Below are 27074 nucleotides of genomic sequence, written 5' to 3' on the forward strand. Positions count from 1 at the left end.
ATTACGAGTTGTAAGGTGTTCTGTGAATGTTGTAAGTGTTAAATACAGTTTTAAGTTAACCATATATATAACTATACTAGAGACCTTAGAACATATATCTCAAGGTGGGTTATATCTCAAGGTCATCATTTACGTTGTGGATGTATATGGGCTCCAGTAACCACTTAACACCAGGTGGGCTGTAAGCTCGTCCAACTATCTAAGCAATAAATAAATAAAAACTATCATTTGCATAAATATGATGTACCTTCCAAAATTTTTTCGCAGACATGAAGCTGACAAGTAGAAAGTTAAATATAGAATGTCAGTGGCTATCAAGATATTCACGAAAACCACTGATAGTGGCTATCCATATTCTTACTTAAGTTTGAATCCCCACATAATTACTCCAAATATTGGGGCTATAGAGTGATAATTAGAACAGAGTTGGACCTACAAAAATCCAATGTCTCTTTTCTATAGAAGCGTCTGATCGCGGCTTAGAGACAAATCGGTTTTCAGAGTCCTCATGTAGATTATTCTCACTAGGTGAAAGACGAAGAGCATTTAGTTCTATCTGTATTTTATACGTAAAGGTACATGATTAGTATTCTAAACAATTATCAAAATGAGCCAGTCTTTAAGTTTTACAAGAACCTTCATCTACCCAACGCCACTCCTGTCATAATATAGATTGATCTTAGTGTTCTAACAAATCAGAGCTACTCTTGACATATTTTCCCTCAAATTGAGTTCGCGCGATTTCACTTCACGCTTATCCGTTCGTATTAGAATTTCTCAAGTTTCAATTACGGAACTATTTTGTTGTTCAAAGTCGATTTTGGTGCTTCTTTTTCAATCAATATTTAAAAAAATTCCATTAGTTTATCATTTCTTTGAATATAAAAGTCAAAATATTGAATTGCATAATATTCTATATGTCGTTATTTTTAATTCGTTTGTATTAGAAGTTATTGTGTTAGTGGTACGGACATGTGATGCGTAGAGAGAAGATGCCCGTGACTAGGAGATGTATGGAAATTGTAGTGCGAGGTAGAAGGGGAAGAGGTCGACCGAAGAAGACATGGATGGTGTGTGAATGACGATATGAGAGAGAGAAGAGTGAGTGTTGAGATGACGGCTGATAGAAGAGAATGGAATAGAAAAATTCGCTGTGCCGACCTCGCCTAGTGGGATAAGGTAGGAGACAAAGAAGAAGTATTAGAAGTTATCCTAAGGTTTTTTTATCTGAGAATTGAAGAATCAGATCTGTCCATAGTTTATATTTAAATGTTACATTATCGTTTAAATTTAAAATCTCCTATGTGACATTTTGGGCCAAAATGATGTTTTCATATATTATGAAAGTTATTTTGAATATACTCAGCAAAAACTCCCATATGCATATCTCAATAATTCACTTTATTACGCGTCAATCTTAAAAAATCCTAAGCGTCGGTTTGCATTTTATTGTGAATCAAAGTATCCTATGTGGAAAAATATATATTTGCATATATGTATATATTTTCAGGAGGTAGTTTTGTTAGATTTTCTCGAAAACACTACATTTATACACATAGGAGATTTCAAATTTGCAACGTCGACGTGGTATTTTGTGTATGCCACTCCATTATCAAAACCATCATCCGTGTTTGTTTATCTTTTACTACAGTCAAAGATAAAAGAACGCGTGGGCTCAAACGCGTTGGCAGAGTTAGGTCGTTGGCAAATTTGGTAAAAGGCAATATCCATGACCCATTAAACACAACTATGTTCACAAAGTAGACACGTATACCACGGGATGCGGAGTCTCGAATTCTGAATTTTACATAGATAATATATCTCGATGCCTCCAATGAACACTACTCCAAGTTCGTAGGTTTACAGGAGGAGCGTTTAAATGAAAAAAGTTGAAAAAATCTTTATTATTGCAGATATATTTATGATTTTTTCTTGTGTAACTAGCTGATTTACTCTTGCTTCGAACCCCATCAATAATGAATTTGTAATACTTTTAAAATAGTGAAGCGATTTGTTCGATTGAAAAACGAAAATTTCTAAATTTTGAGTTAGTGTAGTGTTCATTGGAGGCATCGATCTTAGCTTAATTTTCGGCTTTATTTAATTTTATAATTTACGTGGAGTGCGCACGTGTCGTTGACCCCGGTCCCAAATGAGAACCAGTGCTGATTGTTTGCGTGCAACCAGCATTACGCTGAATCGGGATTGTTTTTACATTCAAAAAACAAATGTACTTTAATCACGTTCTATAAGGTTTTGTTAAATTTAAGATTTTAACTACAAATAAAGTTTATTTACTGTCTGTTTTAGAGTAAATGAATCTCTGTGCATTGATACAAATAGGTTGATTATTTGTCCATGCTAGAAGTATGTAGTTGCAGTTATTATTTATTTTATTGATTTGCAGACAAGCGAGTATACCGTCCACCTGATTGTGAATGACAAAGGTAGCTTATGGATGTCAGATATGCCAAGTTAAGCAGCTACTTATATATATACTAGTATATGTAAAAGAAGCTCTCTTGGCCCTCCATTTGATTTGCCCGCGCATTATCTTCGACTATAGACATTATTATTTATGACACTATGTTCATTCTATAATTAGAAAAATTGCTCTCTAGCTTTGTACATTGAAAAAGACACCGTGCTTTTATAAAGAATAAAATTTTCAAATAATTTTTTTTTTTTTTTGTTAAATATTGAAGCAATAGCTTCCAATGTTGTTTCTCTTTATATGTTCGTAAATAGCTATAATAATTGTAACTGTAGAGAAGTAAGTTAATAAAATAATAATAAAATAAATAACTCTTTGCAGAGCAAACACTTTGTTTTTTTTTTGTTTCAATAAACAACGGTATGTGTATCGATCGGCAGACATATGTACAATATTCTATTAAGTTAAATACCGACAAACTATATTTTTACAATATATGATAACTGTTTTAATATTTTTAATTAAATAATTGTTTAGTCTTAGAAGAAAAATATTTTTACTCAATACTAAGAAATTGTAAGGCGAAAGGACGTCACTTTTTAACAATAAGAATGAAAACGAATATAAAGTAAGTGCTTTTTGCCTAACGGACGTCATTGCCTACATTTAAATTTTTTTTTTTTCGCTCGTCTAAAAACATCTAACAAAATATAGGCGAATACAAGTATAGAAGAAAAAAAGATTAAATCGATTTTCCCTCATAGTTTGTGAAATTAATTAGAATTTTCAAAGAATTTTTTTTTTTTTTCTTTTTCTTGTATTTGATATAATAAACTAATTAGCCCTAAGGGTTAAGTGGATTTTTCTCAGCGTCGAATCTGGGTGCATCGATAAAGTCACAACTATTTTAAAGTACGCAATTGGATAGTATAATTCTGGTTGTATTTTCTTTGGTTTTAATGAGTCGTTAACTGAAATAATTAAGCTTGACCAAATGAAATGTCAACGAATAACATCTTAGTTTTAGAAAACTGTTGAGTATTCGAAATGTTATGAAAATCACACGCATATGAACTTATATTTTTTTTTTAATTGCATATATGGATGGACGAGCTCACAGCCCATCTGGTGTCAAGTGTGTACCAAAGCCCATAGACCTCTAAAACGTAGATACCGCCACCCAACTTGAGATATGAGTTCTAAGGTCTCAGTATAGTTACAACGGCTGCCCCACCCTTCAAACCGAAACCCATTAGTAGGGTAGTAGGTAACCGAAACCCATTAGTAGGGTGGTGATACCCACCCGTGCGGACTTACAAGAAGTCCTACTACCAAGCACGCAAATTATAATTTTGCATGTTTGATCCCTGAACGGGATCTGGGATTCGAATATTATAATAGTTGAAACGCTAGTTAGATACAGATACACCGGGAGCCTCATGCATTAGGCCACGATTTCTTCTTGAGAGGCAACTGCTAAATGGAAGCGCAGTGTTAGAGAAACCTTTAAAATATATCGATTACCTGATAAACTTTGCATCAACTTCAGTTGACCGGTATGAGATGTGTGGGCTAAATACCCATATATCAAACGCCGATGTATCAGAATAGATAAAGTTTAATAAATAAATCAGTTTTCCAGTAACAAGCGGTAGGCAGCGGCTTGGCTCTGCCCCTGGCATTGCTGAAGTCCATGGGCGACGGTAACCACTCACCATCAGGTGGGCCGTATGCCCGTCTGCCTACAAAGGCAATAAAAAAAATAAAAAAAAACAACGACAAGGAAGTCTAAACAGCTATGAATAACACACGAAATGTAATTTAAGATTAATAAATCGTAAGGAACTCGATCAAATGGAGCTTCTGAACCGTAAATAATTCACATAGCACCTTGGATTGACAATGACCCAGTTTTCGTTACAATACTTTCGGATTTATTATTCAAAATACGAAGGTACGTAATTGATATGTTTGTGTCGATCCGGCTTAATTAGGCCGACAGTCGTGTTGTACTTGAATTTATATATATTTTTAAATTGTATTAGCATGAATATAATTTCAATTAGCATTGGAAATTATCCGGCCAGCTAATCGAAAGTGAGAATTTAAGTGAGATTTACGAACAATCTGCCGATACGATGTTTTGTGTTTTAAACCTATTTAAATGAAGATGAGCATTTGAGATTGGACCATTTTTTTAAATATAGAGCTTAATTGAGCGCTCGATATTTCAAAAATAAATACCATTAAAAGAAAACAATAATATAGGTTAGTTTAAATAAAAACTAACCGAGATAAGGTAGGTAGTTAAAATAATTTAAACAATCGATTATTATTAGTGAGAATTTTACTACTGGTGGTAGGATCTCTTGTGAGTCCGCGCGGGTAGGTACCACCGCCCTGCCTATTTCTGCCGTGAAGCAGTAATGCGTTTCGGTTTGAAGGGTGGGGCAGCCGTTGTAACTATACTTGAGACCTTAGAACTTATATCTCAAGGTGGGTGGCGCATTTACGTCGTAGATGTCTATGGGCTCCAGTAACCACTTAACACCAAGTGGGCTGTGAGCTCGTCCACCCATCTAGCAAGAAAAAAAAAAAAAAAAAAGAATAACATTTCAAACGTTAAACACCGGCTGAAGTTACCGCATACAACGTTGCCGAAAATTCAATGCTTAAGCATTGCAATTAGCAATAGCTTTACAGCATACATCTTGATTTATTACGCTGTAAACTAAATGTCAAGAGAAAATTAATGTATCCATTAGAATTGATAATTAGAATGGTATATTTACGATGGCCTTAGAGTTGGGAGGTATTTAAAATTAAAACTAATTCGAATATCAATTTATTTTATTCGCAAAATTAATTGATGCTTAAATTACGTCCCTAGTGGTAGAACGTATTGTAAGCAGCATATGTAGGTGGTAGGACCTCTTGGGAGGCCGCACGGGTAGGTACCACCACCCCGCCTATTTCCGCCGTGAAGCAGTAATGCGTTTCGGTTCGACGGGTGGGGTAGCCGTTGTAACTATACTGAGACCTTAGAATATCTAGAGGTGGGTGGCGCATTTACGTTGTAGATGTCTATGGGCTCCAGTAACCACTTAACATCAGGTGGGCTGTGAGCTCGTCCATCCATCTAAGCAATAAAAAAAAAGGTACCACCAATCTATCTGTTTCTGCCGCAATGCCTTTTGACCACCCTAAAGTATGGGACAACAATGTGGACATTTTGTTTCTATTAGATTCACGTTGTTGCCAACCGTCCGATAATCCACAAATTATAATATAATTTTCAATGCATTCAATACTGTCGATAATGACGTCCAAGTGGTACGTTTATAGGTGTGAGTTATTTATCATTGGCTTTTTTTTCCTACCCAATTACCAAAAAATCTCTATGGGGCTATTCTGGTTTCGCCGGAATAATAGGCGAGCTCACGGGTCTGACCCTGAGAGAAATTGCTAACATCCGTTCCAGTAAGAGTAGTGCTGCGCTGAATCTACCACCGGATCGAAATAAATTTTTTTTGTTTTTTTTTTCCCTACCTATGCTGATAGCCTTGAGAGGTTATTTCAGCTTCGCCCTAACGTGTGTAGGTGAGCTCACGGGGCTCAAACCGGAGTGTTACTAACACTGACCCTAGCAAGAGCAGTGCTTCGAAGAATCTACCACCGGATCGGAAACGCGACCCACTGAGAAGATCCGGCGAGAAACTCAGTGGGCTGTGTCTATGGGTTAATTCGATCCAAATTGGCATCGGAGGCTTATACATTATAGATACAGTCAAGTGTACAGTTGTTTTAAGGTTTTTTTTATATTATTATTTAGTGACTATAACCTTTAACGAACCCGTAAAGATGTGTGCATATGTGTATGTAAAACACATATGTACTGTATGTATGTATTTTTACTGGTGGTAGGACCTCTTGTGAGTCCACACGGGTAGGTACCACCACCCTACCTATTTTTGCCGTGAAGCAGTAATGCGTTTCGGCTTGAAGGGTCGCGGCAGCCGTTGTAACTATACTGAGACCTTAGAACTTATATCTCAAAGTGGGTTCCGCATTTACGTTGTAGATGTCTATGTGCTCCAGTAACCACTTAGCACCAGGTGGGCTGTGAGATCGTTCACTCATCTAAGCAATAAAAAAATAAAAAAACAATTTAAATTGTCGCAACTAACAGACAGTGTGTTCGGTTATTTATCGTATCGACTTACGACACTGCAAGTTTTGACACACTGACGAAACAACGAACGCGGCTGACAAGGGAATTTAATACGAAATGTCCCAATCAAATGATAGTGACTCCGCTGGCTCAACAACTAAAATCAAAATCGGTCTTTTTTTTTTGGATGCCCCACCCTTCAAACCGAACCACATTACTGCTTCACGGCAGAAATAGGCAGGGCGGTGGTACCCACCCGCGCGGACTCACAAGAGGTCCTACCACCAGTAATTACGCAAATTACAATTTTGCGGGTTTCATTTTTATTACACGATGTTATTCCTTCACCGTGGAAGTCAATCGTAAACATTTGTTGAGTACGTATTTCATTAGAAAAATTGGTACCCGCCTGAGATTCGAACATCGGTGCATCGCTCAACACGAATGTATCGGACGTCTTATCCGTTAGGCCACGACGACTTCAAAAGGCGGTGACGTTGGTCGCAGTTTGATCTCCAAAATTCACTCGGCACAAGGCAACTCCGAAGAATATTGGTCTGTTTTTAGGTAATAAGAAAGTTTTAATTGTGTACCTCTCACCCAGACACAAACATTATTTAGGGATCTTGAGTAGTGGAAATTGTTTCATTGTCACCGTCCTCGTCGATTACAAAGAAGAGTTTGAACAGCGAACTAACCCATAGAAAAAGCCCACTAAGTTTCACGACGGATCTTCTCAGTAGATCGCGATTCCGATGCGGTAGTAGATTCAGCGAAGCACTGCTCTTGCTAGGGTCAGTGTTAGCAATTCTCTCAGGTTTGGAGCTCACCGATCCGCGAGTAGTTAAAACGATTAGGTAGAACTAAAAGGTCCCACACTCTAACATCTTTACTGGGGTTGAGACCAGAATCGTTTGCCTGTCGGTCTAGATAAATGAAAATCGAAATGGCAATAATTTTAAAACGCACACACAAGCCAAATTCGATTCTCCACGTCTCAATTAAATTGCGATTGCACGATCGGTGTGCTGCCGCGACAACCGTCACAGTGCAAACACGAGCCTCACACATGGATTTTATTGGTTCAGCTTTGAATACCTTTACTCAGCAACAATTAACACAATGGCAAACTTATTTATTACATTGCCGTTTGTTTTTGCACGTGTGTTATTGTTATTGTAATTCCAGTGATAAACAGCGGTGGTTAGTCTATATCTCGCGCCGACGAGACCGTCGGTGCTTTGGCATAGACTGGTTTCTTTCTTTTTTTTTGGTCAGAAAGAAATCTTTTTTGGTCAGAAGGGTGGGGCATGTCGGAGTCGAACCGACTAAAACCTCCTGTCGCTCACGTCCGTGCTCACGTCCGAACCTCGCATGAGACAGAACTCATGAAAAGGCAAAGGGGGGAAAGTGAAGCGTTTAGTGCAGAGCACATCTCTCCCATCACCCTCCCCATCGGGACGCCGATCGTCGGCGCCACGACCACCAGCCCTCTCGGTGGTTTCTAATGATACCATCTTCCTATTTTCATCTTAAGTAAACGTGTTTCAACCCATTATTTTGACGAAGTATCTGTCACGCCTGAAATTGTTATTGTAATGGTTCAAATACAGAGAAAAACCCCAATTAAAATGTATTTTATCAACATGTTCACAACATGTTTTTGTGAAACTAACTTTTTGTATCAACAACCGGTATATATTACGCAGGGATGTCATTAAGCAAGAAGGTAACCATTTCCAGCTCACGCATTAATTGCTTTGTTCGTTGTTCATTCATTATTTAATTGAAATGGCTTTTTTTATTAATGTATTTTTAAATTCGACCATGGCCTAGCAGGAAAAAACGGCTGAAGTTTTCGTATCGAGTACTGCGATTATGCCAGATTTTAAATTCGGAGGGCAGGTACCAAATTTAATAAGTAAATAATAATGTATATTTTGTGAAATACTCGAATTAATTTCACGAATTTACATCATATAATTAATACATATTCATAAGGACTGATTGTATGGAGTCATTTGAGACATTATGGGACAATGTCGATGTCGTGAGTGTTTCTGCCCCTAAGTAACTGTAATACAATACTATGGAGACATCAGAATCATGTTTCAAGGCCGTGAGGTCCTCTACCCATAAGGAGGAATAAAATAATATAGTTTCTTTTTTAGAAGCATCAATCCAGATACTCAGCCATACTTTTTTCCTACCTTTGCTTGTAACCTTTTTTATTGCCTTTACAGGCAGATGAGCATACGGCCCACCTGATGGTGAGTGGTTACCGTCGCGCATGTACTTACGCAATGCCAGGGGCAGAGCCAAGCCGCTGCCTACCGCTTAATATTCTCCACTAGCCTCGTTTGAAGAAGGACATATCATAGCGCTCGGGAAACCGGAAATCCGGATGGTACGTGGCCAAAAGGATCTCTGGAAACGCACTGTGGATGACCGCATTGACTCCAGGTATGGATGAACTCTACTTCGATGAAGGGCGGTGCGATGGTAAAAACGAAAAAAAAACCTTGGGATTATGCTAGCGTAGCCAAGCGAGTAAGTGCGCTCACGGGGCTCTAACCTGAGGACTTTGCTAACACTAGTAATAGCACTGCTTCGCCAGTTTCGTTGTATTCGGTAGATCTCTTTCGGAGACGCTCGGTCAGCTGTTAGCTAATCCCAGCCCTCCTGGCTGAGCCTTTGCTCGTCCACCTGTCCCGGTGAAACTGGAAAGACCTCCAGACCATCAATTATCCTTCTTTCATAAAAAAAAAGAGTGTTGACAAGAGGATCTCATAGACTGTACAATGTGTATACATAAATCTTCGGCTCAAAACGTTGATCTTCAATAACATGATAGTTATGCGAAAAAATATGGTGGTACCACGAATTCGGCAAATTAAAAGAAATGACATATTTATAATCAATAATGCTAGCTTTTAGAGTCTTAAGAACAGATTTTTTTATTTCTAACCCAAAGTCAGCGTGTAGCGGAGAACGGAGCAACTGTTAATGACTTCGTGTCAAAAACTGCAGTGGTTTTAGCACCCGGTAACGCGATCAAGGCCTGTCGGGTCGACTCGGCTGTATTTAACAAAATCTATACTTAATATTATAAAGCTGAAGAGTTTGTTTGTTCGAACGCGCTAATCTCAGGAACTACTGGTCCGATTTGAAAACTTATTTCAGTGTTAGATAGCCCATTTATTGAGGAAGGCTATAGGCGATATAACATCACGCTAAGACCAATACAAGCGGAGCACCAATAAAGAATGTTTCAAAGTCGGGTTTTTTTCCCTTTTGAGAGCTTCCGCTGCGTGCGCTGCAGAAATGGTTAAAGTTACGCTGAAATAATGTATGACAGAATTGTTCCCCTTTAAAAGATTTAAAAAAAGTACGCGACAGCATATGTCTATATTTTATGTTAAGGTTGGCTCACTATAACGTTTTTTATGCTAACGAAATTTGTTCTAAAATAAAGCATTATTTGTGAACTATTCCACGTGGACGAAGTCGCGGGCAAAAGCTAGTTAATAATAAAAAATACCATCCACTAGCTAGATAAACAGTTCCAATTCATTGTAAGGCTGAATTTATCAACTATGTAGGTAAACGTATTGAACTTTGCTCTGTTGCTAGTCAAACAGAGATTCTTTTCTTGTCTCCGCAGATGACTTCATTAGAAAACGCCCGTAAACAAGTGACCGTTTGGTTGAGACTTTATTTATTATTGCGTATTGTTTTGATAATCGTTTGAGCGTTGATTACAAATCGAAAGTCATGGCTCGATTGCGACAAAACGATATTTTTTTGTTGGCGTGACGTAGTACCATAGGTTTTTATTTTTATATTTTTTTATTGCTTAGATGGGTGGACGAGCTCACAGCCCACCTGGTGTTAAGTGGTTACTGAAGCCCATAGACATCTACAACGTAAATGCGCCACCCACCTCGAGATATAAGTTCTAAGATCTCAGTATAGTTACAACGGCTGCCCCACCCTTCAAACCGAAACGTATTACTGCTTCACGGCAGAAATAGGCAGGGTGGTGGTACCCACCCGCGCGGACTCACAAGAGGTCCTACCACCAGAAGAACCTATTGGGGGACCACTATTTAATTTTAAGATACAATTTATTTAAAGTGATTGCTGTACATATTTAATTAAAAGGACTAAATTTCTGTCAATATTCAATTCCAACAACTGATTCTGATTGTCAGACTTGGTTTTTTTTTTTTTAATTTTTGTTATTGCCTTTTTAGGCAGGCGAGCATACGGCCCACCTGATGCTGTGGTTACCGTCGCCCATGGACTTCAGCAATGCCAGGGGCAGAGCCAAGCCGCTGCCTACCACAACGGAAATGTACTCTCTACGTATAATAATAATTTATTGGACTTTTATTTTGAAAACTGAATATATAATTGTGGGATCTTGGAGAGCTTTGTTGTTTCAATTACATTATTTATTAATATTATCAAGAGAAACATTTCTTTGTCAAGAAAATGGCTTGTACTTTTAATGTGGTATTTGCTTTAAATATAATTATGTTTCGTATTAAGAAAATAACTTTTGAATTAAAAAACAAGTTTTATGTTGACAGTTTTATTTTTTTAGATTAAAATTTGTTTAGTTTCTGTTCCCGATAAAATACGAACTAATGGTATTTTTCTGGAGTACGCTTATCTGCTGGCGTCGTGCGGCCCTATTCATCCGGATTATGGTTGCCACGCAAATTTTATTTATAAACAGTATTTAATAACCATTTTGAACAAATAATATTACGAATATCCCATGATCTTTTCCTAAGCCCAAGTAAAAGTTTAAATTAAACTCATTTGTCTGCTTGGTCACCAGTTAAGCTAATGGCTTCTCTTGCAATTCTACACTAAAGAAGTGATTTCAGATTTTTTATTTAATACGAGTATTAATAATACATAGTATAAATAATCCGACAGTTGGTAAGCTAACTAACATCCATGGTCTGATGACGCGGACCACGATGGCCACTATTTATGTACATACATATGTACAAAATGAAAAAAATTGTAAATACTTCATGGTGGTAGGACCTCTTGTGAGTCCGCACGGGTAGGTACCACCGCCCCGCCTATTTCTGCCGTGAAGCAGTTATGCGTTTCGGTTTGAAGGGTGGGGCAGCCGTTGTGACTATACTGAGACCTTAGAACTATATCTCAAGGTGTGTGGCGCATGTACGTTGTAGATGTCTATGGGCTCCAGTAACCACTTAACACCAGGTGGGCTGTGAGCTCGTTCACATATCTAAGCAATAAAAAAAAAATTTTTTTTTCACTAAAATTAAAGAATTGGTTTTTTCGGTATTCATCCTATGTCATCAGTGAAAACGAAATAAGCAAATATAATAGGCCTTTTCTTTTTACAAAACCCGATGTTGTCAATATACCTAAATTTATTAGGTAATTTACCAAACAAACAATATAAATAGTACATTAGAGCAAGCCATTTCAGAGTTCCAATATAAATAAGTTGTATTGCTTAATTGGATTTATAAAAATAAAAACTAACTTAAAATGTTTATTTAAATTGTTTTCGGCCATGACTTTGTACCGTTAGCGATAAAATCGAAATTATTCCGATAAAACCACATAACAAAGATAAGAGAAATTCTAGTCACGGCTATTTGGTAAACAATGCTATCTTATATTCATAAAATATAATTTCAATATTTTTCAGAAGTTTTAACCCATGATAAAAGTGAATTTAATTATGTATCATGTATACTATCATGTAGCTATGCCGAACTAATCAAAATTGTAATTTGTCTCTTTCAAATATGTTTGATACTGACTTTGAAGTCGAAAGACGAGGTAATTATTTTTAATTTTCTTTTTATTAATTAGCAGCAATGTTTATATATCGGTATGACAGTAAAAAAGTTTGAAAAAATGCTAAATCTGACTTTTAAGTATTGAGTTGCGTCTTGTTACTCCAAATCTTTAAATATATTTTTTAAGATGAGAGACAATTAATATATTTTATTATATTATATATTTTAGTTTATTCTAATATATATCAATTGATTCTCGGAATAATAGTAACTAGTGTTTCGTGTACAATTAATAATTTCATTGAATTTATTTTGCGATTTTCTAATAACAAACATAAATTTTACCGCTTACGACATTGTCACGATAACAATCGGATGAGCGATAGGTTCAACACATAATTTAAGCATTTTAGATTCGACACAATCTTTATTTATAAACAAACGTGGGATAATTTGTTTATAAATAAATAAATAAAATAAGAGATTATATAATTGTTATTAGTTATAACCTAACCTATTGATCCTATGAGGCGAATCTAAGATTGAATTTTCGATTGCTTGTAATATTATTGACTATTAGAGGTCCCGCAGTAGTCGAAATTCGACTATAATTAGTTGAAATTGTAAGTTTGTACACTATTATGATTGTATTTTATACTTCTATAATCACAAGTTTCGCCAAGACTACACTATAAAAAAATATTAACAAAGACAAACAATATTCTATTCTCAATTTGACAACAGACAAGAACAAAAGTTTGACAATAAATAGTGTGCATGCGTGTGTGCGTCAAATACATGGTCTGTAGTGTGTGTAATGTTTTCGTTATTGATTTAATGTATCTTTTATACATTCTTTTTAAAAAATATTAGCACTATGCACTTCTTCTCTATATTCTCTATAAGTGTGGAAAATTTCATACTCCTCCGCCCGCGCAATTTTCTTAAAAAGGGATACAAAGTTTTTGCTTCACGTATTAATATATAGATTCCTTTTAAATGTCAAATTGCGTTATACATAATGTTGTAGAACAGGTACAGTGTCTGCAGTTCATCAAAGTTCGCGCTCATCACAGATATGAATTTGTCAAATATGGCCGAAATTTCTTAAACCCTTTTAGATCTGAGCTTGTTTTCATATACATATAATTCAGAAAACACTAAAGGATTTTGGAAAAAAGTAGGCACCTTATAAAAATTCAATGCTAAATCACAGCAAAATAATGTGAAATGGTTTTTTATATGTTTTTTAGTTTACGGAAAACGTTATATTCGCGCGAGCTATGACACGTCCGTATAAGTCGATAATACCTAATAATTTGGACAATTTCTAATTCATTTCCTTTGTATATTTAATTAATTGAATTAGTATATTGTTCATTTTCTATTTGTATTGTTGAACTGTTTGTGTGCTGACTATTGTTTTATTATTATTTTATGGATTTTTTCTGAAATAAATGTTTTATTATTATTATTATTATAATAATAATAAGTTAGGATGACCGTGCGTAATTTTATTCCCAGTTATTTACGATTTATTATTATTCTCTAGGCTATTCAAGTAATCTGTAAAGAAGTATTTGTGGGATAGAAAAATAAACAGTGTTGGTAACATTATTCTCAATCGTAATTACAATGGTTACTATCGGTAAAGAACATCGTCAGAGCGAATACCACAGCTGTGCTAACTACCGCAATTTGATTAAACATTTTGAGAAACTAACAAGATAACAGTAATCGTTGTTAGAGCTGCAATTTTAAGAAGACACAATGGTTTTAGTGTCCTCATAATTATCTGTTGTTAAAAGTGACTCTGAGGTCGGCTTTGTCTCCAAAGAATGCAATGGAATAGAAAGGTAGGAAGGTCCAACACGCTCAATGTCACCTGTTGGTCTTCGCAAGCCGCAAATTGTTTTAATGACCATCATTCCAAGCAGATGTAGCCGAATTCTGTTTATTTTCATGAAGTGTGTCAAAGTGACGACTTTTTTGACAGATTCAATGATCATGTTGACTTAATCGCCCTAAAGGTGTTCTTCATGTATTCTTATACTAATTCCTATGTAGATTGATTAATTCTTAAGCAGAGACTTACTGGTGGTAGGACTTCTTGTGAGTCCGCGCGGGTAGGTACTACCGCCCTGCCTATTTCTGCCGTCAAGCAGTAATGCGGTTCGAACTATACTGAGACCTTAGAACTTATATCTCAAGGTGTGTGGCGCATTTACGTTGTAGATGTCTATGGGTTCCAGTAACCACTTAACACCAGGTGGGCTGTGAGCTCGTCCACATATCTAGGCAATAAAAAAATAATAAAAAAGATCAGTTGTGTGCTTCTAAACCTTACTAAAAGCTATAAGCCTTAGAGTCTTATGAGTTAAGTAGACTGAATAAGCTGCGAAGGTTATCTCAACATGTCGACTTTTTTGTGATAATGACAGAAATGCTGCTTCAGAATAAATACTGAGGCCATATTGTGACTGATTGTACCAGTGAACGTTTCTCGTTGAAAATAAAAATTTGAATTGAATATTACGGAACCTATAGAGAAAGAGGAACAGAATAATACCACATCAATTCTTCCCTTGGGTCGCAGAAGACGACTGAGGAAATGTCCGATAAACAGACAGTTTTTTTTTGCTTAGTTAGGTGGACGAGCTCACAGCCCACCTGTTGTTAAGTGGTAACTGTGGTTACTGGAGCCCATAGATATCTACAAGGTAAATGCGCCACACACCTTGAGATATAAATTCTAAGGTCTCAGTATAGTTACAACGACTGCCCCACCCTTCAAACCGAAACGCATTACTGCTTCACGGCAGAAATAGGCAAGGTGGTGGTACCTACCCGTGCGGACTCAAGGTCCTACCACCGGTCTTTGAGTATTAGGCCTGCGTATTGAAATTGGCATAGTGATGTATGGAACAACCTCAAGAAGCTCATCGTGACCGGTAAAGTGGATGGGAAAAGGCCTCAGGAGCGCGGCTCAATACGTACGACCACATTGCCAGAGACAGAAAAAGAAGGAGAAAGATCGTGCGAGAGAAAGTGATACAGAAGGGTGGTCGCAATCATCAGCATTGAGGAATATGACGCAAGGAGGAGTGATGTATGGATACCTTATTTCTCATTTACTCCTTGCATTCATATGCTGTCTGAAAAGTGAGTCAGCAGTTATAAAACACAAGTCAGACTTCGATCACGAATCGTAAGGATTGCGTGAAATTCGCGTGTAAACGTCTATGGACTTCAGTGACACTAGATACCAGCTAAGCCTTTAAGCATGCTTATGAATCACGAGCTAACGAGTTTCTCCGACGTAATTAAATGCTACGTAATATAATATGTGAGATCAGCAGAGATATAATTAAAGATAAGATGAAGTAAGAACAAGAATTAACGTGATTCAACTTTTTATTTGCCTCACGATAGAGCAAGGTTGCACCATTTACGGGGAATACGTAAATGCGTTTCTCTTCTTGGTCTTTTTGGAATAAGTACCGTTGGCAAAACAAACTTGACATTTGTAATTCATTTTTGCCGACACTTGCGATCAGACCTGCTGATGTCGAACTTCCTTGGGAATGGTGCAGAAGAAATGATACGTTTTGATTGTTTTCCCCACAGTCTGTTTCAACAAGAAATCATTTTTTAAATTAATTATCAATCCAAAACATGTTCAACATAACCTAACAGTCGTTTTGATAGTAAATAGTAAAGTTATACCTTTTTTTTAGTTTCTAGGGATCTCTCTTTAAGTCGCGATTCCGGTAGTGCAATTAATAACTTTGTTCAAAATTATTTTCGTATAGTTTGGTTAATACGTTCACCTACTATTACTACGGGAGCCCATACACATCAACAACGTGAATGCCTTCACCCACCATGCCACATTACATTGAAGTTTTCAAGTCTGCACCATTCTTCAAACCGCAAAAATACATTCTACCACCAGTAGTTAAATAAATTAAAATTGTTGCTGCTTTAATTTTTATTACACTATTTTATTTTCTTATCGTGGAAATAATTCGTGAACGTAAATTGAGTACGTATTTCACTAGAAAAAATAGTAACTATGTTGATAGGAGAACATCGGGCGTGACAATTTGTCACATGTTGTTAAATTTCGAATGTTTTTTAACATATTGAAATGCTTTAGGAAGATGTCAATGGACTTGAATTCGTCGATTACGACGAAGAGTTCGACGAGCTAACTAGCCTATAGACACCACAGCCCACTGAATTTCTCGCCGGATCTTCTCAGTGGGCCGCGATTCCGATCCGGTAGTAGATTCTGCGTAACACTGCTCTTTTGAGGGCTTATTATCATTCATCATTCTTTCCTATTACCCTCTACTGGGGTGTAGGGCTCGAATCAAACCCTTCCATTTACATCGGTCTTGGGCAGTCTGTTCTAACTCCTCCCACGTCATGCTCAAGACGGCTAACTCCTGCTCCACCAAAGGGGGTGGCCTCTTTTCCTTTTGCCAAACACTTTCCAGTTCAGTGCTCTCTTTGATAGGTGAGGTTTGATAGGTCTCTTTGATAGACCCCTTTCTAGGGCTAGTGTTAGGAAATTTTCTCAGGTTGAGCCTATGAGTTTGCCTACCCGTCCGGTCGTAGCTGGTATCCCCCTAAGGCTAACATCGAAGAGGCAGGGAAAAATGTTAATGGCTTCCAAATAACGTCTCTAAAGACTTTTCATGGTATTAACGATAAACTTTAGGCTATATATAGTTAATTATTAACCAAACGGAGCTTATGAATTGGAACACTAACTCGCGTACGTTACAATTCAGACCACTTAACGATACAATGTAACTTCTCAATAATGCTCGATAATTTATTCAAAACAATAATTTTATGGGCAACAGATATAAGGGTCATATTATCGAGGTGAGCGATAAACACTGGTACAAATTGGTCGAGATATCGTCGTGTGCGCATACGTCGTTCTTGTGAATAAATGACATTACATATGATCGCATAGTTACAGTTATAATTGAGGTTGAAGTAATTATATTTAAACAAACTACAATGCAATTTAAATTTACGATACACGATCATTGAAGTGTATTCGTAAAATTCGTTGTGATTATGTTGCGAACTATGCATATAACTATGCATTTAACATTTATTCCTTTATTGCTTAGGAGCCCAAAGACATTTACAACGTAAATGCGCCACCCACCTTGAGATATAAGTTCTAAGGTCTCAGTATAGTTACAACGGCTGCCCCACCCTTCAAACCGAAGCGCATTACTGCTTCACGGCAGAATATAATCATACATTTATTTTTTGCTTATTAATTACCCCTAAAATTCACAGTAAATCGCGATATTAGATTAATAAGGTCGTATATCCGAAGCTTCGAATTGTCAAATTGGAATTCGATGTATAAAAATAAGACGAAAATTTCCTTAAAAATAATATCTTAGATTTTCACAACTGTATATTATGTCTATTAACACATCGACTGCCTTGTAGGTCACCGGTGCCCTACGCGGCGCGCTGAAGTAATTATGTCAACTTTTATTACTAAGCGCCGGATTTCCTTTGCTTTCTTTTGTTTTTAATGTATGTTTCAGTCTTTTAAGTCTTTTAGAAATAGAATTCTCAGTATCTTCGGCTTAGTCTTTCCCAGAATCTGTTAGATATTCTGGCGCCTTAGTAACAGAAATCTACATAACTGCTTCAGGGTACGACATAACTACATCGCAATCAAAGAGTCAAAAACTATCTCGTTCTTTTTTTTTTTATAGCTTTGATGGGTGGACGAGCTCACAGCCCACCTGATGTTAAGTGGTTACTGGAGCCCATAGACATTAACAACGTAAATGCGCCACCCACCTTGCGATATAAGTTCTAAGGTCTCAGTATAGTTGCAACGGCTGCCCCACCCTTCAAACCGAAACGCATTTACTGCTTCACGGCAGAAATAGGCGGGGTGGTGGTACCTACCCGCGCGGACTCCCAAGAGGTCCTACCACCAGTAAAAATAATCAAAATAGTCCCTTTATTTAATCAATTAATGTAATACACAAAACATTAATTATCTAAAATTGTCAAACATTGTTTTTAAAAGATTTTAAAGAACACAAACAGACATTCCTAAAAATCATTAAATTAATTAATCTAGACCGTGTTGATATGACTCCGTAATAACTGTAATCATTATTTGATTGTAAACTAAATTAATGTTTACAAAACAATACAGAATTGGAACGGAGTCCTTATGACTGATAATGTAGACAATGTAATACACTGATTGTAGACACAATGGAGTTTTACATAATGTTTTTATAAAAAAAAATTAGATAAGTAGATTTAAAAAGGCAGATAGCATGCTGCATTTGCATTTCCAATTAGGAATATGTAGATTTTTTTTAATCATTGCTAACTGCCTATTTCTGCCGTGAAGCAGGAATGCGTTTCGGTTTGAAGGGTGGGGCAGACGTTGTAACTATACTGAGACCTTAGAACTCATATCTCAACATGGGTAGCGCATTAACGTTCATATTTAATCAATGCTATCTATATGGTTTAATCTCCGATTTTCGCGTATAACTTTAAATAGACGATGACCGTTTTTTTTTGATAAATTGTGTTTTTTACAAATTATATTTAAAAACGAATTACATATTGATAAAATGATGAAATATTCCAAGATCTTTTAGTATAAATAAACAATTTATTTTCTTGGTCCGACCTTAAACCAAACACTCACTGGCTTCGGGTTGCTTAACAACTCCATCTGCTGAAGTAGCTTTAGTGTTAGTGTCTTTAAAGCAGTTAGTTGCTCTCAATTAAGAAAAATAGTATTATTATTCGCCAATAGATGTCGGGAAGAGTTGATTATTGAAAACACGAATAAAACAACATTTTCTGAAAATAAATCGTAGCTAGATCGACTTATCGCCCCCGAAATCCCCTGCATACTAAATTTTACAAAAATCGTTGGAAAAAGATAAGATAAGATACGTCTGAATAAAATACTAAAAACAATCAAACGAATAAAATAATAATAAAAAAATAAAACTACAACAAATCGTTAAAAGTACTTTTAATTGTCTCTACGACTCTCGAAGTTCCAAACAAATATTACTACTACAAGACGATCGTTTTTGTTTTAAATTTCCCTTAATTAAACTACGGAGCGTCGTCGAGTCAACTTCCTCAATGAACTAAAGACCTCCTTATCGTAACGAACTGAACTCAGAATGCAAATAAACAATACGAGTTTATATAATCAGATCGTTTTGAGATCAACACGTGTTCTGTCAACAGAATATAATATGTAATAATACGGTCAATGAACTGTTTACGTCGCGATTAGATGCACACACGCTTATTGCGAATTTTGATTTAAAATGACGTGTATTTTTATTATTATTTTTTTTTTCTTAGATGGGTGGACGAGCTCACAGCCCACCTGGTGTTAAGTGGTTACTGGAGCCCATAGACATCCACAACGTAAATGCGCCACCCACCTTTGAGATGTAAGTTCTTAGGTCTCAAGTAAAGTTACAACGGCTGCCCCACCCTTCAAACCGAAACGCATTACTGCTGCACGGCAGAAATAGGCAGGGTGGTGGTACCCACCCGCGCGGACTCACAAGAGGTCCTACCACCAGTAAAAGAAAATTCTAAAAGAAATTTCTCGGCTAGTCCCTCGTCGGAGCGACGGTTGGGTATTGTTGCCAAAAACTGGTTGTTAAGAAGCACGTGTTGTGATTAGCGGCTTATGGTTTATCAAATTGGAACGGCATTAAATTAAATGTTTTTTCGTCACGGGCAGTACACGTTGTCTGAAAAGGCAATATCAAGCAAAGGTAGCTGGGATATACAGCCTTATCACACGAGGTCATTGACCTCGCGTTACTTTAGCACGTTAGTAGATTTGTATGTGTGTACACATATATGTTTGCGTGTAACAGACTTCAAGACTGCTGATTGAAAATTAGCACTCGCATCAAGGACCGACGACATTACAATAATTCGATAACATCGCACTAATATTTTCAACAGTATCAACAGCATAAAAAAAGTTGTTCACTATGAAAAATGTTTTTTTTTATTGCTTAGATGGGTGGACGAGCTCACAGCCCACCCGGTGTTAAGTGGTTACTGGAGCCCATAGACATCTACAACGTAAATGCGCCACCCACCTTGCGATATAAGTTCTAAGGTCTCAGTATAGTTACAACGGCTGCCCCACACTTTAAACCGAAACGCTTTACTGCTTCACGGCAGAAATAAGCAGGGCGGTGGTACCTACCCGCGCGGACTCATAAGAGGTCCTACCACCACTAAAAAGGTTTTTAATATTTTTTTTTTTTTTTTTTTAATATTTATTAACAATCACGCCACGTTAAGTGGTCCCGTGATAAGTTCGTAAAGAACTTGTGTTACAGGTACCAGATAACGGATATAAATGTAAGATTTTTATTATACACATACATATATTTAATATACATCCATAACCCTGGAAAAGACATTTATATTTATCATACAAATTTCTTCCCTTGGCGGGATTCGAACCCGCGACCCCCTTGTGTAGTGACCATGTCACTTACCACTACACCAGACGGCCGTTGTTTTTAAAACGACGTAATTTTTTTATATATATGTTTAAATTCAACACCTCTATAACCCTGCCTGATTCCGCATTGAAGCAATTTAGTTCCGGATTGAAGACGTTCTACATAAGGAGTTCATCTTCATGTTTCAATGTTTTTAAAAACATTAACGTAACTCATTCCAAGTTTAATTTGTGCTTGAAACCGACAGACGTGGTTGCATTAAATAGGTATATAAAAACACTAGCTTTTGCCCGCGACTTCGTCCGCGTGGAATAGTTCAAAAATAATGTTTTATTTTAGAACAAATTTGGTTAGCATAAAAAAACGTTATAGTAAGCTAACCTTAACATATAGACATATGCGGACTTTTTTTAGATATTTTAAAGGGGAACAATTCTGTCATACATTATTTTAGCAAAACTTTAACCGTTTCTGCAGTGCACGCAGCGGAAGCTCTCAAAAGGGAAAAAGACCCCGATTTTGAAACATTCTTTATTGGTGCTCCGCTTGTATTGGTCTTAGCGTGATGTTAAGCTCTCCCTCTTTAAGAACGGTTAGCTGGTAGATAACTCAGTTGTTGAGTTAAGCTCGCCATATTATAACTTTTCGCAATTATTGTATTGTATTCACTGTGTGTACAATAAATAATAAAGATAAAGAGTTATGATTATATAGCCTAGAGCCTTCCTCAATACATGGGCTATCTAACACTGAAAGAAAACACAAATCGGACCAGTAGTTCCTGAGATTAGCGCGTTCAAACAAACTCTTCAGCTTTATCACTACATAGTATAAAACAATGTCGCTTTCTCTGTCCCTATGTATGCTTAAATCTTTAAAACTACGCAACGGATTTTGATGCGGTTTTTTTAATACACAGAGTGATTGAAGAGGAAGGTTTATATATATAATAATATCCATTAAATAGTGGAGAAATCAATAATAAATTACAGTTTCCGAAGCGAAGCGAGGGCGGGTCGCTAGTAATATTATAAACTAAAAAATTAAATAAAAAATAAGTATATAGATGTGCTTTACCCGAAATACATACAATAAAACCTCATATATCGTCCTCGAAGTGTGTGATTCAGCTTCCTTTTACACGGACCCTGGAAAAATCGAGAGTATCCCGTGTAGGGTTACCTTCGTTCATTGTTTATTCGATAGCACGACCTCACATATCGTATTGCGAAGTAACCCGGCTCCGATATGAAGGTTAACCAAATCGTTTTTATTTTTCGATTCATTTTCGGTACACAGAAGGCGTTTCTTTCGAAAAAATATTATTTAACATTGGTAAATAGCATAAGCGTAATGTAAGAATCTTGATTTTTTAACATTAGGCGGTAGGTGTACTTTTCAAATCTATTTTAACATATGAAGTCGTCGTGGCCTAAAGGATAAGATGTCTGGTGCATTCGTGTTGAAAGATGCACCGGTGTTCGAATGCCAGGCGGGTACCAATTTTTGTAATGAAATACTTACTCAACAAATGTTCACGATTGACTTCCACGATGAAGGAATAACATCGTGTAATAAAAAACAAACAAACAATAGCTTCAAAACAGTGAAAGAATTTTTCAAATCAGTTCAGTAGTTTCGGAGCCTATTCAATACAAACAAACAAACAAATCTTTCCTCTTTATAATATTAGTATAAGTATATAGAAAACTGTAATTATGTCAATATATAGGTTTTTAACTTCAAATTCAATTTTGTAAATATAAAATTCAATTATAAAAATTCTGAAGCTACAAACATATAACATCGATAGATATTGGGCTTATTCACACATGTACTGTTAAATATCACATATTATTATACTCGTAAAACTTGCTTCGAGTCAAACAAATTTATAATAAAATATAATACAATATATTTTTTGGACCATTTTCTTTTGTCTCATTTGAACATCATTTAAAAGGCTCACGATTTGAAAAGTCGGCATAAATTGAATAAAACATTTCAATTCTCTCGTAATTTAATTACAACAAATTAGTTCTAATTGTAATTGGATCAGTTGATTAAGAGATCGGTTTAGGTTCTTATAAAAAAGGCAAGTTAAGAAAAACTTTAATGTTATCGAAACCAAAATCTTGAGGCCTCCTCGTGGACACACTTACATTAATAGTTCATTCTCTTTTTTTTAATTATGTCTTCCAACAAAAGATATACACAGTACAAGCATTGTCAGACTTTTTCCCTACCTAGTCATTGATAGCTTAAGGAGCTATTTAAACTACCGGCAAGTTCAGTGATTTCATTTGAGATAATTTGCTAAGACTAGCCATAGCAAGAGCAGTGCTTCGGTGAGTCTACCACTGGATCGGAATCGCGACCCACTGAGAAAATTCGGTAAGAAAGTCAGTTGATTGGAAGATTCGGTAAGAAACTCAGTGAGTTGGGTCTATGGGTTAAAACACTAATGAAATGTTCTTTATGTACATATGTATATATCGCGCAATTACAAAATCCAACATTCATAGGAATGCAATTATGCTGACACAACTGAAATAAAACCGTGTCACAAAGGTGACTGCGATTTTCGTGTGTTAATAAAAGTAAATTATTTTAGTATATTAGCACCGCTTTGCTGATTTCTGATGCATTAACCAATTCGGTGGTGCTATATAATGGAAATGACTCCATAGAGCGCCATGTCGTTCAGGGCAAAGTAGAAGGCACCAGACCGCATGGAAGGTTGCCCATGCGATGGATCGACCAGATCAAGTCGGCAGTTGACGGCTGTTTGCATGAGTGTACCAGGCTCACCACAAAACGCGAGGAGTGGCGATTGCTCGTGAGGCGCAAAACATCTACCCACAGCAATGATACTGGATGACGACCACGACCGCTCTGACAAGAGTGATACGACATACGAAATATAAGAGTTAGCGCCCCTGATTGTGTTAGTTCGATTACCAGGACGAAATAATATTCGTGTGATGAACGCTAACCTGTAATACTCAAATATTTTTTACTGGTGGTAGGACCTCTTGTGAGTCCGCACGGATAGGTACCACCGCCCTGCTTATTTCTGCCGTGAAGCAGTAATGCGTTTCAGTTTGAAGGGTGGGGCAGCCGTTGTAACTATACTGAGACCTTATTTCTCAAGGTGAGTGGCGGCATTTACGTTATAGATGTCTATGGGCTCCAGTAACTACCAGGTGGGCCTTGAGCTCGTCCACACATTCGTTCGCTAAATGATCAGATCGCCTTCCAGAAGAACAAGCCATAAGTAAACTGAAGATCAGGCATCGCGCTAATTGGGTCTGACACCAGACACAGTAATGGGTCGCTCTCAAACTACCGGAATTCTTCGAAAAACAAGACTACGGCTCTCAAAGAACTTCAGATCTCATTTAACCAGTCCTAATGGACTCCACTACCGCATTTATTATCGTCTCTAGAAAGCAAGTGTTGATTCCTAGTTCCTAGTTCACGTCCAGCGATAAAATAAATATTCCATATAATCAGACTAGAGGACGTATCGAAAGATTATTCGGCAGAAGAGAAAAAAAACTTTTTATATAACATTAAAAATACAATTCGATAGACAAGTTCACCTTGTGATTTTGATACTAATAGCTATAAATTTTGTTTTATTTCTACAGCGTATCAATAATTTACCGGTGTCGTGGTAATAAAACGAAAATTAATATGAAGTCAAAGTATTATACATAGTCTCGTGTTTATTTAAACTAGAGGTCCCGCAGTAGTCGAAATTCGACTATAATTGGAATTGTAAGTTTGTTGTACACTATTATGATTGTATTTTATACTTTTATAATCACAAATTTCGCCAAGGCTACACAATTAAAAAATATTAATAAAGACAAACAATATTTAATCTATTCTCAATTTGACCAAAGAAGCCAAGAACAAAAGTTTGACAATAAATAGTATGCATGCGTGTGTGCGTCAAATACATGGTATGTAGTGTGTGTAATGTTTTCTTTATTGATTTAATGTATCTTTATGCATTATTTAAAAAAAATATTAGCATTGTGCACTCCTTCTCTATATTATCTATAAGCGTGGGAAATTTCATACTCCTCCGTCCGCGCTATTTTCGTAAAAAGGGATACAAAGTTTTTGCTTCACGTATTAATATATAGATATGTAGCAATTAGGCAGCGGCTTGGCTCTGCCCCTGGCATTGCTGAAGTCCACGGGCGACGGTAACCACTCACCATCAGGTGGGCCGTATGCTCGTCTGCCTACAAAGGCAATAAAAAAAAAACTAATATTATAGTGACTGTAACATTTTTGTGTAAGTAATATTTTTAATAGCGTTTTATGGAGTAGTGATGAGGAGACGAAAACATTGTTATAGAAGAAAGATGGATAAAGTGACAAGGATTTCTGAAATGGATTTCGAAATCAAGAATATTATGTACTTGGGTAGGCGTTTTTAAGTATTAATGACTTCGGATATGGAATGTAGTTTCAGAGTTAAGATAGGGGAGAAAATCTCAGGACTTGTTTTAAATCACATTAATATTGAATTGAGTTATATGATGCATTTGTTATAGGTTAGAAAGTCATTAAAAAGAGTGATCGCCGACGAACTTCTGCCCTTACTGATGGTAACTGCTCAGAGTTAATGGTCATCAGCAAGCTCAGGGGCATAGCGCAGCTGCTGAGTACTGCAAAAGGAGAACTGATTTCAGGGGTCTTTCTTATTGGACGTATTTGGTGTATCAAATGTACCACCACTCACCCACCTGGTGTTCGGGTCTTTAATATTGTGGTGGACAGCATGCATAGAGATTTTTTTACGAAGCATTACTAGCGTGTCGGCTCTTTAAGTCTGCTTAAACAGCTGAATGCATCTAATGCAAGAGTTATTGGATTTGATGGATCGGTAAGGACGTGAAGTATTGAGATAGTGATGGTACCTACCCGCGCCGGCCGATGTTATGCCCCGCCACCAGAACTTAGTTTATTCCAGAATATTCAACAGTTTACAGATTAATTTAATGCGGCATTATTTAAATTAATTTCAAAGACAAACTTTTTTCGTGACGTTAATTATTACATTTTTATAATGAACTAGCCGTACTCGCCCGCTTCGCTGCGCATTTCAAATTAACATTATTATTTATTGTCATTATTATTAGGGTGTCCAACAATAATATAAATATTAGCCTATCTGTTAAGTACGTGTATTTTCTACATGGATACCAAGTTTCAAGACAATCGAATGCTGGATCCAGTAGTTATAACAGAACATCCGTAAAAACCACTGTAGATTTATATATTAGTATACTAGCTGACCCGGCAAGCGTTGTTTTGCCATATATAAAATTTCTAGGGAATTTCTACTGTAGAAAAAAAAAACACTTATTGTAAGTGTGTAAAGATGTGGTAAATGAGTGAAAGAGGCATGTAACGCTGTGAACTATGAGGGAATATAAAAATAACAAAACCTCATTCAACCACGTAATGCCTCATTATAACAACAACAATAAAATTGTCCAAAAAATAAATGTTAGAGGTGGAGCATCCTTATCACTTAGGGGTATGAAAAATAGATAGTAGCCGATTCTCAGACCTACTGAACATAATAATATGCATGTTTTTGACGATTTAACCGATTTTTATGAAGTTTTATATGCATAAAGAATGAATGTTCTGAAAGTTCAGAGGAGCATGGTAACTAACATTGTGACACGAGAATTTTAAAGGTAAGATAGATACTAATTTTCAATTAAGAAACAAAAATCTTTTTACGTTTTATCGGTCCCTTTTATTTCCACACTAAACACAAAATACATTACCGGTTATGTATTAAAATAATATGAATGAGCTACTGAAACCGAGTATTGTATAATGATGTGTTTGAAAATGTTGAAAACGTAAGCTCTTGGGCGCTTTGGTGTGTGAGTTTCGACATTCGTGTCAGAGAAGTTCAAGGTCAAGTTGAAGGTCACTGCAGTTGCGCAGTATTACGTTTTAGTGGAGGAGCATAAATGTCGTACCAATACTATTTCTGCCGCGAAGTATTTATGCGTTCTGCGTGCTTAGTGCGAGTTTTTTAAAGTTCTCGATAGCGTAAAAGTTAACTCAATTTTGTATGCAGT

The 27074-nt window shown here is 36.5% G+C and overlaps 1 protein-coding gene across 5 annotated transcripts in view; it reads right to left on the reverse strand.

Moving 5' to 3' along the window:
* LOC101739491 (terminal nucleotidyltransferase 5C) overlaps positions 1 to 27074 on the reverse strand; it is a 248747-nt gene that overhangs the window by 41612 nt on the left and 180061 nt on the right. The gene's annotated exons all lie outside the window — the stretch shown is intronic.

This window comes from Bombyx mori, chromosome 9, assembly GCF_030269925.1.
Source record: "Bombyx mori chromosome 9, ASM3026992v2".
NCBI classification, from domain to species: domain Eukaryota; kingdom Metazoa; phylum Arthropoda; class Insecta; order Lepidoptera; family Bombycidae; genus Bombyx; species Bombyx mori.